Source organism: Oncorhynchus gorbuscha, linkage group LG25 (assembly GCF_021184085.1).
Source record: "Oncorhynchus gorbuscha isolate QuinsamMale2020 ecotype Even-year linkage group LG25, OgorEven_v1.0, whole genome shotgun sequence".
NCBI lineage: Eukaryota > Metazoa > Chordata > Actinopteri > Salmoniformes > Salmonidae > Oncorhynchus > Oncorhynchus gorbuscha.
The window spans coordinates 11,474,984-11,492,306 of record NC_060197.1 but is presented as its reverse complement, the minus strand read 5'-3'; the positions used below and the strand labels follow the sequence as shown (position 1 = coordinate 11,492,306).

Sequence of the window (17,323 nt, the reverse complement as noted above, 5' to 3'; positions counted from 1 at the left end):
GGTTTGTTAAAAAGGCTGTTAGAAGTTCAGGGGATGTAAAGCACACGAAAGCCCAGACCCAGACAAAATAAGTGTGCTGTGCTGAAAAACGGGCTGGTGATACAGATATTTTCCAATCCTCGCTCTACCAGCAACACGTGCCAGTATTGTGGAAAAACTGTGCTGAATGACTACCACCCTGTCGCCTTGACATTCTAAGTACTGAAAAACCTTAAATTGTGAAGTCATATTCTCAGCGTCACCCAGAAGCTCCTCGACACATTTCAGTTTGCCTATAAGCCCAGCAGAGGAGTTGACGCCATTCTTACTCTCAATATGGTCTACAGACATCTAGAGGGTGCCAAATCCCATGTTTATTTGACCTTTAACTATGCATGTCACTTAAGAACTTAAGATTTTTACCTTGTTAGCTCGGGGATTCAATCTTGCAACCTTTCGGTTACTAGTCCAATGCTCTAACCACTAGGCTATCTGCCGCCCCCATGTTGTCACGCCCTGACCTTAGTGTTCTTTGTTTTCTTTATTATTTTGGTTAGGTCAGGGTGTGACATGGGTGATGTGTGTTTTTGTACTGTCTAGGGGTGTTGTATGTTTATGGGGTTGTTTACCATCTAGGTGTTTATGTCTATGGTTGCCTAGATTGGTTCTCAATTAGAGGCAGCTGTTATTCGTTGTCTCTGATTGGGAACTGACGATCCCGTCGCAGCCATCTTCTTTGGGTATTTTGTGGGTTATTGTCTGTGTTAGTTGCCTGTGTCAGCACTATATTTAGCTTCACGTTCGTTTTGTTGTTTTTGTAGTTTGTGTTTCTTCGTCATCATTATTAAAGTAACATGTATTCATATCACGCTGCGCCTTGGTCTCCTCCATTCAACAAACGTGACAGAATAACCCACCGAGCAGCGTGATAAGGAGGAACAGCGCTTTGGGGAAGAATGGACCTGTGAGAAGGATTAGTGGGTAACAACCTGAGAGGTGGTCGATCGATCCAGAGAGAGTGCCAGTGCCCGCCTGGGATTCGATGGAACAGTGCGAGGAGGAATACAGGAGAATGGAGGAACGGCGACAATATAAGGGTACACGGCTAGCACGGAAGCCCGAGAGGCACCCCCAATATTTTTTTTGGGTGGGGGCACACGAGGAGAAGTCAGGCAGGAGACCTGAGCCAACTCCTCGTGCTTACCGTGGGGAGCGTGAAACTGGTCAGGCACCGTGTTATGCAGAGATGCGCACGGTGTCTCCAGTGCGCATTTCTAGCCTGGTGCGCTATAATCCAGCTCCTCGCATTGGCCGGGCTAGAATGAGCATCCAGCCAGGAAGAAGGGTGCCAGCTCAGCACTCCTGGTCTCCAGTATACATCCGTGGACCAGGATATCCTGCGCCGGCTCTGCGTATAACCATCCAGCCAGGAAGGGTTGTGTCAGCTCTACACTCCAGACCTCCAGCACGCCTCCACAGCCCAGTACCACCAGTGCCAACACCACGCACCAGGCTTCCTGTGCATCTCCAGATCCCTGTACACCCTGTTCCTCCTCCCCGCACTCGCCCTGAGGTGCGTGTCTCCAGCCCGGTACCACCAGTGCCGGCACCACGCACCAGGCCACCAGTGCGCCTCCAGAGTCCAGTACCCTGTTCCTCCTCTCCTGCACTCGCCATGAGGTGCGTGTCCCCAGCCCGGCACCACGCACCAGGCCTACAGTGCGCCTCGCCAGTCCAGAGCGTCCGGCGACAGTCTACAGACCGGAACCTCTGGCGACGGGCCGCAGACCGGAACATCCTGCGACGGGCCGCAGACCGGAACTTCCTGCGACGGGTCGCAGACCGGAATCTACCGCGACGGACTCTCGCTCCAGCCCGGATCCGCCAGAGTCTCGCTCCAGCCCGGATCCGCCAGAGTCTCGCTCCAGCCCGGATCCGACAGAGTCTCGCTCCAGGCCGGATCCGCCAGAGTCTCGCTCCAGCCCGGATCCGCCAGAGTCTCGCTCCAGCCCGGATCCGCCAGAGTCTCGCTCCAGCCCGGATCCGCCAGAGTCTCCCTCCAGCCCGGATCCGCCAGAGTCTCCCTCCAGCCCGGATCCGCCAGAGTCTCCCTCCAGCCCGAATCCGCCAGTCTCCCTCCAGCGATTCATTTGGGACTTCTCCTTAGATGAGGGGCTCATTTTGTGGCTGTTGGACATTTTATTTCACCTTTATTTAACCAGGTAGGCTAGTTGAGAACAAGTTCTCATCTGCAACTGCGACCTGGCCAAGATAAAGCATAGCAGTTCGACACATACAACAACACAGTGTTACACATGGAATAAACAAAAATCTATATACAGCATGTGCAAATGAGGTAGGATAAGAGAGGTAAGGCAATAAATAGGCCATGGTGGCAAAGTAATTACAATATAGCAATTAAACACGGGAATGGTTGTATGTGCAGAAGATGAATGTGCAAGTTGAGATACTGGGGTGCAGAGGAGCAAGATAAATAAATAAATACAGTACGGGATGAGGTAGATTGGATGGGCTATTTACAGATGAGCTATGTACAGGTGCAGTGATCTGTGCAGTGAGCTGCTCTGACAGCTGGAACTTAAAACTAGTGAGGGAGGTAAGAGTCTCCAGCTTCAGAGATTTTTGCATTTCGCTCCAGTCATTGGCAGCAGAGAACTGGAAGGAGAGGCGGCCAAAGGAAGAATTGGCGGCAAGTGTATCCATGCGGCAACGCAAGTGTATTCGTTTATTTTTCCAAAGGATGTATTGTCACCTCTGCATGGTTTGTCAAATTACATCACTCCTTGCATTAGCACCTCAGCCTACAGATTACAGTGAATTTATTGCTGTCTAAGAGTAGTTGGCTATTCCTACAGGTATAATTACACCGTTAAACTAACGTAACAAGTGTGTAACATCACTAGCATATCCCTTGTACGTTAAAAGTACAATAGCTTTGGTGAACTCTTGCAATACTTCAGAGGAAGTGGTCAAGCGACAGGGATAACTGGTCCAAAAATCTGTCTTCTGCAGCTTGTCTTTTTTAAATATTTTTTTTTGTATGGAGTGTCAAATTTGGAGTTGTGCCTGTTCACACACGTACTGTATCTGCCCTCTCATTGGCTACAATGGTCCCACGTGACCTTGCCGCCTCTCGACTGCCTTCCAATGTTTAAGACATTTCTTTCCATTGTTAGAGCGGCCACTTGAGTATCTGGTTAATATAATGGATCATCAGTGCTTCAATAGACTTTCTTCAAACTTGTGTTGTTTTATTTCAGTGCATTTATATGGTGTTGAGCACATTACACTGCAGTGTATTTGTAATACTAAAGCACATTTTATAGGGTATGAATGACATGTGACATTAACACACTTCTGTTGTACTTTCTACTTGAATAGCTTCCTGTGTCAGAATACATTTTAATAGTGTACAGAGTACATCTCAAATGGTGGTTGTGTTCCGCTGCTCAGACCTGGATGGATTCCAGAATAAGGAAATGACCTCTAACATCATTTTGGGCAGTTAAATGTAACAAAACTTAAAATTATATGTTTTTTTTAACACTATAATTTGTTTACTAAGCATGATCGCTGTACTTTTAGTTCATGGTTGACGCAACTTGTTGGCCATTAGCTAATCTGCGTTTCTCAGTGAGTTCAAAGCACACGAATGCATCCAACTGGTAATTACCGCCTTGCCACTTGGTTTTAAAAATGCTGCATAACATATTGGTCGTGTTCCCCTGCTTAGACGTTGCGTGCATCAACCAATGATTGAGCGCCACGTCATTGACTGTGCCATCGACTGACAGTCCTTCTGTAGCTCAGTTGGTAGAGCATGGCACTTGTAACGCCAGGGTAGTGGGTTCGATCCCCGGGACCACCCATACGTAGAATGTATGCACACATGACTGTAAGTCGCTTTGGATAAAAGCGTCTGCTAAATGGCATATATTATTTATTATATTATTAAAAAACCTATCCAGGTATCATGTAATATAAAACACAGCAGAGACATGTCATTGTTGTAAGATCTGGCATGCGTCAGCAACATCTGGGCATAGGAACGTGCCCAAAATGTGGCACGCTGGCATATAAAATACCTATCCATGCATTGAGAAATCTGCCAGTCGTCAGCAAAGTCTAAGCAGAGTGTGGTAGGAGAATCAGAATGAACTAATGGTTGCATGCCATGTCATCAACTATGCCGTCGGGCACCAGATTGCTGTAACATATGTGGTTAGCTGATATGTAAATGACCTATCTAGGCGTTGTAAGATCTGGCATGCGTCAGCAATGTCTGAGCAGGGGAACACGGCCAAGTACTGCACTTACCCCCTACCCTGGAGGGGAGCCTGTTCCTTATTGGCCACCACACACCTCCATCAAAAACCAATAACAACCACCTGGAAAGAGGCAGGCCATTCCTATAAAAGGTTTCTCACCTGCATTTATTATCCCTCTTTCCACTAACAAAACTAGTTTAACAGAGTCCTACAGATTGTATACTGTAAAATGTAAGTAAGGTATTATTGTGTTGGTCAATGTTAAGTATATGCCTATTGTAAATGTATATATTGTTTGTAACAGAACCTCACCTAACAGACACTAGCTCGCCCTCCAACCCAGACTTGCAAAATTGGCTTGAGCAAGATGAAAAGCTAGCCAGCCAGATAAATTAGCCCCTAGGTCTTGGATAACTATTCTCAATATGAAGTGTCCCAGTTCAGCTATTGTTTCCCTGGAGCAGGTCTCCCGGGGCCCCGGACATCGCAGAGGGGCAAGCCTACGACAAATGGGAAGGCGTGGAGATGGCTGCTAAGATCAATGCTATGCTGATGGCCAAGAGGAAAACGGATGGTTCCTCTGCCACTACCTGATAAGGTGAGCAAGGGTTAATGTAACGTTCTCTTCCTCTGTCCTGGTCCCGAGGAACCACTGCCCAGGCTTTTGATCCAGCCCCCCAGGGTCAATTATCCATTGAGACTCAAACTCCAGACTAGATTTTGTTCATACTTGTGTTTGACAACTGTAATTATTGTCAAGTAAAAAATAGTGTACAAAACATTAGGAACACCTTCCTAATATTGAATTGCACACCCTTTTGCTCTCAGAACAGCCTCAACTCGTCGAGGCATGGACTACAAGGTTTCAAAGGCATTCCACAAGGATGCTGGCCCATGTTGACTCCAATGCTGGCTGGATGTCCTTTGGGTGCTAACCCATTCTTGAGACACACAGGAAACTGCTGAGTGTCAAAAACCCAGCAAATTGCAGTTCTTCACACACGCCTGGCACCAACCATATCCCATTCAAAGGCTCTTAAATATTTTGCTTTGCCCATTCACCCTCTGAATGGCACACATACACAATCCATGTATCAATGCTTAGAAATCCTCCTTTAACCTGTGTCCTACCCTTCATCCACACTGATAGAATCCGTGATCAATCGGGGATCATAGCTTTCACTTGGTCAGTCTGTCATGGAAAGAACATAGCCAAGTCTCATTGCTGGTGGTAATAGCAGAGGTCAGTTGACACCATGAGGCCCTCACTTATACCACCTCCTATAGTAAAACAGCAAAGTGAACAACCCAGACACACCAGGGTTACTGCTGCTGCTCAAACCCTTCTCTAGGCAGCCAGTCTCTAACGCAGTACTGTTCCTGGGGACTGTACAGGCTTTTGTTCCAGCCCAGTACTAACAAACATGACTCAACCAATCAGGGGCTTTAGTAGCCCACTGGGCAAGAACTAAAGCCTGGATGGTGTCCCTGTAACTGCATGATATTGTGTGACCATGATATAAGATCTTCAGTGTATGTATACTGAACAAAAATATAACCTCAACATGCAATGATTTTACTGAGTTACAGTTCATATAAGGAAATCAGTCAATTTAAATAAATGAATTACACTGTAATCTTTGGATTTCACATGACTGCACAGGGGTGCAGCCATGGGTGGGCCTGCGAGGGAATAGGCCCACCCATTTGGCAGTTAGGCCCAGCCACTGGGGAGCCAGTCCCAGCTAATCAGAATTAGTTTTTCCCCACAAAAGGGCTTTATTACTGAAATAAATTCTCCTCAGTTTCATCAGCTGTCCGGTTGCCTGGTCTCAAACTGTGACTACGCTCCCACTCGGTCTGCTGAATTCTTTCTCTCTGCCCTTGTTTTCCTTCAAAGCATGTCGGTGGGCGGAGCCGGGAGGGTCATCAGCTAAATGGGACACACATGGGCTCGGGTGTGTCCTGGGGATAAATACACCCCCACCCCCACACACACACACTCATTGAGGAGACACTCTCCATGCATAAACTCTGTTGGAGTTTGTTGTGTTGGCAGCTTGCAACACCCCTCATTATCACATCGATGCATGCAACCACTCACTTACACACCATTGTTACTTGTTTGTAGTGTACTTAAGTATAATAAATATTTTTGTTACTCCTCGATCTCCACGTTGTCTACATTTTTTTGTTAGGAGACGGTTTGTGATGTGGGGGCTCATCCGGGATCTTAAGGTTGGTTCTTAAACATTTTGGTGGATAGTATTTTGTTGCATTATGATGGATCGATGCTATTTGGGATGTGTTTTGGTTGGTATTCACTGCCTAGTCATAAGTGTTCGGTGTAGTGCCTTAGAGACGTAGCAGTGTTTTTGGTTGTCCAGTGATATCCAGGCAACGCACCGTTTTTGATGACCGGTATGACCAATACTAGTGTTAAGATCACTGGTGTGAGTAATTTCTTTGGGAGAAAATGTGGAGTTAAAGTGATAACTCTGTAGGTGTTTTGTTTGTCTCATGACAGCTTTTTTGAATTGCGTAGTTTGGTAGGCCTGGTGTCAGTAGGTTATTTTTTTGACTTGCTACTGGTGGATAGGTGGTGGTCTGCGTTGGAGAGTAACGTCGGTTAGTTTCCAGGCCCCTGCCTACGCTGGAAACTCCTGTACCAACAGCAAGTAGAGCATCGGTCTGAGTAGGTGAGTACAATCTGCTATGTACCTCAGTGGGGAATTTGGGCAGGGTAATGTCATTTGTTACCAGGAGCTATAGCCTGTCTTTTCCCCTGTTAGGCTTAGTGACGTGTTCCACTTTGGAATATGTTGGGCATGGTTATTTGTTTTGTTGGTGTGGGTCCTTGGTGGTCCCTGGATTTATGGGGGTGATGACCCTCCCACTATGACATTCTCTTAGTTTGTCTTAATAGGATGTCGGTGGGTGGAGCTGGGAGGGCTGTCTGCTAAATGGGACACATGGGCTCGGGTGTGTCCTGGGGATGAGTACACCTTCCCCCATTCATTGACTCTCTGCGGCCACGCAGACACACTGTTGGATTTTGGTGGTGGCTGTTTTTTTTACATTTGCTTTGGCACCTCAACACCCCTCATCACATCTATGCACGCAACCACTCACTTACATGACTGACTACACACACACCATGGTTAGTTGTTTATAGTTTACTTTAGTTTGAAAATATTTGTTATTCATTGACCTTCATGTTGAATCCCTTCTGTTAAGGGCTATGAGCCGGAATCGTGACAGACATCCCGCAGGTGAAGAAGCCGGATGGAGTTCCTGGGCTGGCGAGGTTACACATGGTCTGTGGTTGAGGATGGTTGGATATACTGAGAAATTCTCTAAAATGGAGGCAGCTTATGGTAGAGAAAAGAAAATTGCATTCTCTGGCAACAGCTCTGGTGGACATTTCTAGAGTCAGCATGACAATTGCATCCTCCCTCAACTTGAGGCATCTGTGGCAACTGCACATTTTAGTGGCCTTTTATTGTCCCCAGTACAAGGTGCCCCTGTGTAATGATCATGCTGTTTATTAAACAGCTTCTTGTAAGCCACACCTGTCAGCTGGATGGGTTCTCTTGGCAAAAGAGAAATGCTCACTAAGTTATGTAAACAAATTGAGAGAAATATTTTTATTAACTGTTCAGCAGGCTTATGGCTTGGGGGTAGAAGCTGTTAAGGTGCCTTTTGGTCCCAGACTTGGCACTCCGGTACTGCTTGTCGTGCAGTAGCAGAGATGTCTGACAACAATATCCTCACTGGAATAGAATAATTATCAACCTTTGAAAGCAGCATAATGATGAGATTCTGATTAGAATAACTGATCTGATTCTGACATGTTTAGCTTGAAAACATTAAGTTGGGAACCTGGAAATCAACAATTATATTAAATTATGACTGTTGGTTCCCCTGTCTTGTGGGGTGTTTTATTTATATCATGCACTTGGATATTATTCAGTAATGGAAAGTGACTTTCAAATCGTTTGAACCATTTTGTCACTAAAGCAAACCCTCAAGGTTCCAGATAAACCTAGATGTCAAACAGGGAAATGGTTCCATTTCATTTTTCCCATAGTGGATATTAGTAACACTTAAAATAAGGGCTGTGTTTCCTTTAGGCTTATCCTGGTGTGACATTTTGATAACCATGTAATGTAAGTCTCTCTCGGACAAGGGGACTTATTAATAAATTTGTCCTCCAACCTGTTCATGTCTGTACAATCTGGGTGTTTCACTCTTCAGGACTCCTTTACATTTATGCTTTTGTTTTGATAAAAGTTTTGATAAATTGTAATACGAGTTATATTCTGATATCTAGTTTTAACCAGCATTCTTTGTGCCAAGTACTGTGATGACCCTCCTATATTTGACATTTTAGTCATTTGGATGCTCTTATCAAGAGTCAAGTTTCTTGCTCAAGTGAACGTCGGCATATTTTTCACCTTGTCGGCTCGGGGTGTCATACAGCAACCTTTCAGTTACTGGCCTCTCTCTCTCAATGGGGGTCCAATGAACCTGGAGAGGCCCATCCTGACTATCTTACAGTACACATGTAGGCTATGCAGCTCAGCCTCAGAACAGCTGTGTTCTGCAGCTACTGCTCACCAACTACTGAATACCCTAAAACTCATCCATGACCAGGAACTTGGCTGTCCTTGACTAAACGCTGGGTGGGACACCTACTTTAGGCTTTGGCCGGGGTAGGCTGTCATGATAAATAACAATTTGTTCTTAACTGACTTGCCTAGTTAAGGTTAAAAAAAAATAAGTGTCAAGGACTGGATAGAAGATGCTCCTTCAAAACATCCTTATCTTGCTCACGCCCACGCTCACCAAAAGTGGATGTGACTACAGTCTTCCGTTTCGTCTTGTCAATGCTGAGACTGCACTGTTGAGCAATATAGATGACCTTTCTCCTTAGCTCCGCAAAATAACTAATCTCTAGTGCTGAAATAGTCCACAGTTCTAGCTAGGTCAAGTGAGGGTGACTGAAGCATGTCAGAAATACAATTGGTGTCCCCCAGCACTTTTCTAAATGTCGCTAGTTCTGTCAATCTGGTTAAGTAGGCCCTGTGCCTTCCAGACCTGTTCTCAGGGCCTACATCCTCAAGGACATGGAACAACGCAGCTAGTCTGTCCATCAGAGTGCGGCAGGCATTGTGCCTACATGTCCATCTGGTGTCACTGAGCTTCTGTATGTATAGCCATTAAGGTAAATTTGTATAATAATGAAAGAGATACAAATAGGTTAGCTAAAATGGGAGTTTGTCTTGCACTTTTGTAAAATATTTTGCAGGGACTTGTGCTCAATTAAATGTCCTTAACCATTTGGCCTAAACAAAGCTACATTTGATAGCATTATATTCTGTGATGTTACTGGGAGAACCACCAAAGATATTAGCAAGCTAGCTTGCGGAGTAGCCTCTTCGTTTGTCTGACAAAGTTATCTAGCTAGCTCATTAGGACATGTTCTGGCCTGGTTTAGGTCTTATCTGTCGGAAAGATATCAGTTTGTCTCTGTGAATGGTTTGTCCTCTGACAAATCAACTGTACATTTCGGTGTTCCTCAAGGTTCTGTTTTAGGACCACTATTGTTTTCACTATATATTTTACCTCTTGGGGATGTTATTCGAAAACATAATGTAAACTTTCACTGCTATGCGGATGACACACAGCTGTACATTTCAATGAAACATGGTGAAGCACCAAAATTGCCCTCGCTAGAAGCATGTGTTTCAGACATAAGGAAGTGGATGGCTGCAAACTTTCTACTATTAAACTCGGACAAAACAGAGATGCTTGTTCTAGGTCCCAAGAAACAAAGAGATCTTCTGTTGAATCTGACAATTAATCTTAATGGTTGTACAGTCGTCTCAAATAAAACTGTGAAGGACCTCGGCGTTACTCTGGACCCTGATCTCTCTTTTGAAGAACATATCAAGACCATTTCGAGGACAGCTTTTTTCCATCTACGTAACATTGCAAAAATCAGAAACTTTCTGTCCAAAAATGATGCAGAAAAATTAATCCATGCTTTTGTCACTTCTAGGTTAGACTACTGCAATGCTCTATTTTCCGGCTACCCGGATAAAGCACTAAATAAACTTCAGTTAGTGCTAAATACGGCTGCTAGAATCCTGACTAGAACCAAAATATTTGATCATATTACTCCAGTGCTAGCCTCTCTACACTGGCTTCCTGTCAAAGCAAGGGCTGATTTCAAGGTTTTACTGCTAACCTACAAAGCATTACATGGGCTTGCTCCTACCTACCTCTCTGATTTGGTCCTGCCGTACATACCTACACGTACGCTACGGTCACAAGACGCAGGCCTCCTAATTGTCCCTAGAATTTCTAAGCAAACAGCTGGAGGCAGGGCTTTCTCCTATAGAGCTCCATTTTTATGGAACGGTCTGCCTACCCATGTCAGAGACGCAAACTCGGTCTCAACCTTTAAGTCTTTACTGAAGACTCATCTCTTCAGTGGGTCATATGATTGAGTGTAGTCTGGCCCAGGAGTGGGAAGGTGAACGGAAAGGCTCTGGAGCAACGAACCGCCCTTGCTGTCTCTGCCTGGCCGGTTCCCCTTTTTCCACTGGGATTCTCTGCCTCTAACCCTGTTACGGGGCTGAGTCACTGGCTTGCTGGGGCTCTCTCGTGCCGTCCCTGGGGGTGCGTCACCTGGGTGGGTTGATTCACTGTTGTGGTCGGCCTGTCTGGGTTTCCCCCCTTGGGTTGTACCGTGTCGGAGATCTTTGTGGGCTATACTCGGCCTTGTCTCAGGATGGTAAGTTGGTGGTTGAAGATTTCCCTCTAGTGGTGTGGGGGCTGTGCTTTGGCAAAGTGGGTGGGGTTATATCCTTCCTGTTTGGCCCTGTCCGGGGTGTCCTCGGATGGGGCCACAGTGTCTCCTGACCCCTCCTGTCTCAGCCTCCAGTATTTATGCTGCAGTAGTTTATGTGTCGGGGGGCTAGGGTCAGTTTGTTTATCTGGAGTACTTCTCCTGTCCTACTCGGTGTCCTGTGTAAATCTAAGTGTGCGTTCTCTAATTCTCTCCTTCTCTCTTTCTTTCTCTCTCTCGGAGGACCTGAGCCCTAGGACCATGCCCCAGGACTACCTGACATGATGACTCCTTGCTGTCCCCAGTCCACCTGACTGTGCTGCTGCTCCAGTTTCAACTGGCCTGGGCCCTAGGACCATGTCCCAGGACTACCTGACATGAGGACTCCTTGCTGTCCCCAGTCCACCTGGCCATGCTCCTGCTCCAGTTTCAACTGTTCTGCCTTACTATTATTCAACCATGCTGGTCATTTATGAACATTTGAACATCTTGGCCACGTTCTGTTATAATCTCCACCCGGCACAGCCAGAAGAGGACTGGCCACCCCACATATGCTCTCTCTAATTCTCTCTTTCTTTCTCTCTCTCGGAGGACCTGAGCCCTAGGACCGTGCCCCAGGACTACCTGACATGATGGCTCCTTGCTGTCCCCAGTCCACCTGACTGTGCTGCTGCTCCAGTTTCAACTGTTCTGCCTTATTATTATTTGACCATGCTGGTCATTTATGAACATTTGAACATCTTGGTCATGTTCTGTTATAATCTCTACCCGGCACAGCCAGAAGAGGACTGGCCACCCCACATAGCCCGGTTCCTCTCTAGGTTTCTTCCTAGGTTTTGGCCTTTCTAGGGAGTTTTTCCTAGCCACCGTGCTTTTACACCTGCATTGTTTGCTGTTTGGGGTTTTAGGCTGGGTTTCTGTACAGCACTTTGAGATATCAGCTGATGTACGAAGGGCTATATAAATTGATTTGATTTGATTAGCTAGCCCTACAACATAATTTAGTTTGAATTCGCCTACTCTATGCCCAGTCCATATTATATTTAAAAAGCAGCATTTATTTTCAATGAGTGAACCAGAGAAAATGCACCTTTTCCAATTGGCGGCAGGTAGCCTAGCAATGAAGTACTTTGGGCCAGTAAAGGTGTAAAAATCTGCCCTTGAGCAAGGCAATTAACCCCCAACAACTACAACCAGGGCACTGTTGACGTCAATTGAAGGCAGGCATCCCACACCTCTCCGATTGAGGGGTTTAGTTAAATGCAGAAGACACGTCTGCATTGACCCTTTTTGCACTATTTTTTTTAACTCATCACATACACTGCTCTTACTGGCTACCTATCCTTTTTCCTAGTCACTTCATCCCTTCCTGGTTCAGGTTATTAATCAACCTATGAGAGTGTTTAAAAACAGTACAGAAACTATATAATCGACGTGTATTGATCACATTTCGACCAATGCTGCATAACCCTCAAGTTATATCCAGACCCTTTGTCTGTACTGATGTAGTTGGATGGACATACCTAGAAAAGCCAAAGTTCTAAAATGGTGTGAGGTCATACAAAACATTTTGTACTGATTCCTTTGTTGGAGATACAAAAAATATTTGTGGTGTAATGAGGAGCATCCCAGAGACTTCACTTGATGCATTTACAAAAGTAGTTTATTGCAGTTATTGATAAGCTTGTACCTAATAAGAAACTGACTGTTAGAACTTAATGCCCTGTGGATTGATGAGACATTTAAAAGCTGTCTGGTTGAGGGACGAGGCAAAAAGTGATGGATAAGTCTGGCTACACATCTGATTGGCAAACTTACTGTATTGACAAATGACTAAACAAAATAAATTGTATTAAGCCAAGAAATTACAAGAAAATAAAAAAAGATTTGAAAAAAAGCATTCAAATACTTTAAATTAAATTATGGACAGACTAATTCAAATATTTTGCATCGAATCAGTTTGTTCATTTATCAACCTTTTGATGGTGCCAATTACTTTATTTACTAGTTCATTGGCAACGTAGTAATGAAATGCCCACAAACTTTGTGCCATCCTATTCATGCATAAAATACCTAATACTGAAAGAAAAGCATTGTAATTTAAAATTCTGCTAAGTTAGGTTGGGTGAGGAGGAAAAATGTATTGTCCATAAATAAGAAACCCCTGGTTTTGACAATTTAGATAAAGCTACTGAGGATGGTAGCCGCACAGCCGGTCCGCTCTTTAGGTAGGACTAGGCCGCCGCCTGTGGCAGCAGATTGACGAGGGCGGCCTTTTCTGAGCTAAACTGACCAAGACTCACCAACAACACACAACCTCACATAATTCTGACCAAAAACACTCAACCAGTGGCATATGGGCTTTTTTTAGGTGATTCCTGATGCTGCCCTTTAATAACCATTCCCAGCACGCATCTCTGCAGCGCTCCACCAACATGCAGTCCAAACAATGTACAGAAATCATGTAGCAGATTTAGGATATGGAAGAAAGTATGTGTCCTTTTCTGTAGCCTACAGGATGGATATAAAAATGTATGAACATTTAATGAGACGGACACTTTTTACATCATGAAGCTTTCTCCGATCAAATAGCCTAACCTCAACAACAAAAAAACTATTTTAAAAAGCGCTGTCATGTTAATTAACGTCTCCTAAAAATATGACGTGTCGAAGTAAAATGGACAATCACTGTTGTCCAGGAATTTCACCCCATTGGCATGATTTAGTGCTTTCAAGTTTGTGTCCATATAAAAAAAAATTTGACAAGCTGATCATAGCGAAAAAGAAAATACTATTGCATTTTCCATTGTGTAAACACATTGCAAACAGGCGTGCGATAACTCCTGATAAAGTTGGGTAGCTGATATTCAGAGATGACACAGTCAAATTGATTGGTCACAGCAATCAAGACTAATAAAGCCAATGCAATGACCTGTTTTACAAACTGTGGACCTACCACGTGGGTGTGCATTCATAAAATGACATTGTAGGCTACACCCCAGTAAGCAGGAGCAAACATCTTTGTTCGGTCCTTTCCGGACATAGTTTATGTTTTGCAAACTGTATGCTTACCACAGATGGGAATTCATTCAAGGCAACACTCTAGTCGACACCTCAGTAAGCAAGGACTGACGCAATTTGGAAGTCTTTTTGTGAGGTGCAGTTCCGGAATGGCCTTGACTTCTACAGCAACTGAAAATTGTTTTTTTTGGTACTTCCGGACTAAAGCTGAACCAATCTTGGCCTTCATGTCTATAAATGACATCTTTTCAACTTTCATTCAGAAGCAAAAATGTGCCTGATTTCTACATCTGGAAAATACATATTTTCAACGACCCCAGGCTGTGTCACAACCAGCCGTGAGAGTAGCAGCAATGACGAGATCATAATTGGATATCACGAAAATGGGGGTAAAAGTGTTTTTTAATATTTAAACACAAAGATTGGGAGCTGTACTGTTACATTTCAGTGCAGCCTTTCGATATTATTGACCACACCGTGTTGAAAAATACTTGACATTTCAACCTCTGCCATATCATAGATTCAGAACCATCTATCTAATAGATCTGAGGGTTATCTTTAATGGATGCATCGCTAATGTTAAATATGTAAAGTGTGGTGTGCCCTCTATTCTATTTTTTACTAATGACCTGCCACAGGCATTAAACAAAGCCTGTGTGTCAATGTATGCTGATGATTCAACCCTATACGCTCAGCATCCAGTTAGTGAAATCACTGCAATCCTGAACAAAGAGTGTCACTTTTAGAATGGGTGGCCAGTAATAAACTAGTCTGAAACATCTAAGCGCATTGTATTTGGTACAAATCATTCCCTAAATTCTAGACTCAGCTGAATCTGATCATTAATAATGTTTCTGTTGAGGAGACTAAATTACTTAAACATATTGATTGGTGGTTGTTATGGTTGTTAAAGACTGGGAGAGGTCTGTCTGTGAAAGAGATGCTCTTTTTTGACTCCACAAAGCAAGTCATGCAGGCTCTTATGTAATCTTATCTTGATTATTGCCCAGTTATATGGTCAGGTGCTGTAAAGGACCTAGAAAAACTGTTGCTGTCCCAGAACTGAGGCACATTTGAATCAGTATTATCAGAGGGCTAATATCAATACTATGCATGCCAGTCTCTAGGCTAAAAGGTAGGGGAGGCATTGACTGCATCACTTTTCTTTCAATTGGGAGTGGTAAATTCCCAATTGTTTGCATAGTTAATTTACACTCAGCTCTGACACACACTTACCCCACCAGACATGCCACCAGGGATCTTTTCACAGTGCCCAAATTCAAGAAAACGTACAGTATTATTTAACGCCATCATTGCGAGGAACTACGTTCCATCTCAGATTGCTCAAGTGGACAGCAAATGTGGATTAAAAAAACACCTCATTGCACAATACTGCTCCCCTATTTAACCTAGATAGTTTTGTGAGTGTATTTACTGATATGTGGGCTGTGTGATGTTTTAGATGTATTTGAACAGAAATATACATGTAAAGTGTTTGGGTCTCGATTTTCACGAGCTAATAAATATCCCAGAAATGTTCCATATGCACGAGACTTCTCTAAAATGTATATCCCTGTCAGTGAGCATTTCTCATTTGGCAAGATAATACACCTGACAGGTGTGGCATATCAAGAAACTGATTACACAGCATGACGCAATGCCTTTACCATAAATCATTAAACAGGTACACCTGTGTTCACAACTTCAGACCACGTGTATGGGCAAGTGGGTTGCTGATGTCAATGTTGTGTCCCATGGTCGTAGTGGGATTATGGTATGGGCAAGCATAAACTACGGACAACAAACACAATTGCATTTGATCGATTAGAGCGTTAATTCACAGACATACCGTGACGAGTTCCGGAGGCCCATTATTGTCGTGCCATTCTCCCGCTGCAATCACCTCACGTTTCAGCATGCTAATGCACGGCCACATGTCGCAAGAATCTGCACACAATTCCTGGAAGGTGACAATGTCACAGTTCTTCCATGGCCTGCATACTCACCAGACAGGTCACTCATTGAGTATGGTACGTACAGGTTGTCTACATTTAAACCAGATGCCGTATTATGCTAAAGTATAATAGTAACTCCCCCACCACCATTCTATTTTACAGGCATGTATAGATCGGTTCCCCGAGGACCACCCTGTCGTCAAAGAAAATGTCTCAATGTTGAGAGATTAGGACTAAACTATCCTAATAGATGTGTTTTGTGAAGGCTACCCATGTTAAATTAAGTGTAGCCTAAAAAGTAGGGCTGAGCGTTGACTAGAAGCCCGACGTTAAATTGCATTGAGTTCTACTTCAGGCAGAAACTAGCGTCTGAATCAGGAACGTTTCCTCTCTCGAACTCTACAGGCGAGAATATAATGTTGAATAAGGGCTGAGAGAATGTTGCAGGAAATGTCCTGTAAAACAGGGGCAGAGGAAATGTGCAGTTTTTTATAGCTCATCTCATGCTGTACTACACATTTTGCGTTTAGAGAATTTAGCAGTTTTAAAGCTAAAAACGAGTTGACTGATAAAGGCACAGGATTATTTGCGGTCTTGTTCGCTAAATGCAGACCAGCCAACTTTGCATTGGCAGTGAGACACGCATTTCACCCTTTTCTCATGCACTCGCCGCACACCTCTTATCTCACGCATTGAAAAATACTTGTTTTATTTAACTTTGTCGTCCATTGTATAGTTGGCGAGTTAACTTTATCTATGCTCCAAATCTGTTTGAAATCTGAGCATCTGCGCCTGCAATTTAATTTAACATCACGTGCGTAACCTCTCGTTTTGCCACAGTACTGTGAACTGCGGCACATTGACGCATATGATTGGTCTAGTTATGTAAGGGATTTGATGGATGTTTTAAAGAAACACCCCTCAAGATTGGAGTTCAATGGAAATCAAGAACGTTATCCATTCAGTTGATAAAACTGTGAAAAGTATTTATGTGCAATATTGTCAACATATTAGGTTGTTTTTACTGCTGTCCCCATTGCACAAGGCAACCTTTTGACAGCATGTACTAAAGTCGATTTAGAGATTGGCATTTAGGCTCTGACAGCGAAAAGGCAGCACCAGACCTACAGTATGTTTCAGCAGGGACGTCTGGTAGGGTTACCTGGTTTGTAGCTATGTACATTTTGTTAAACCGATTGTGAACCCCAAAAAAGTGTAAGTTT

At 44.1% G+C, this 17,323-nt stretch overlaps 1 long non-coding RNA gene across 1 annotated transcript; it reads left to right on the top strand.

The window, feature by feature from the left end:
* The first annotated feature begins 6,298 nt into the window (after window positions 1-6,298).
* On the top strand, window positions 6,299-8,015 carry LOC124013801. Its single transcript, XR_006834932.1, has 3 exons — window positions 6,299-6,506; window positions 6,868-6,967; window positions 7,506-8,015. It is a non-coding gene; the product is annotated as an uncharacterized LOC124013801 (long non-coding RNA).
* Window positions 8,016-17,323: the final 9,308 nt, after the last annotated feature.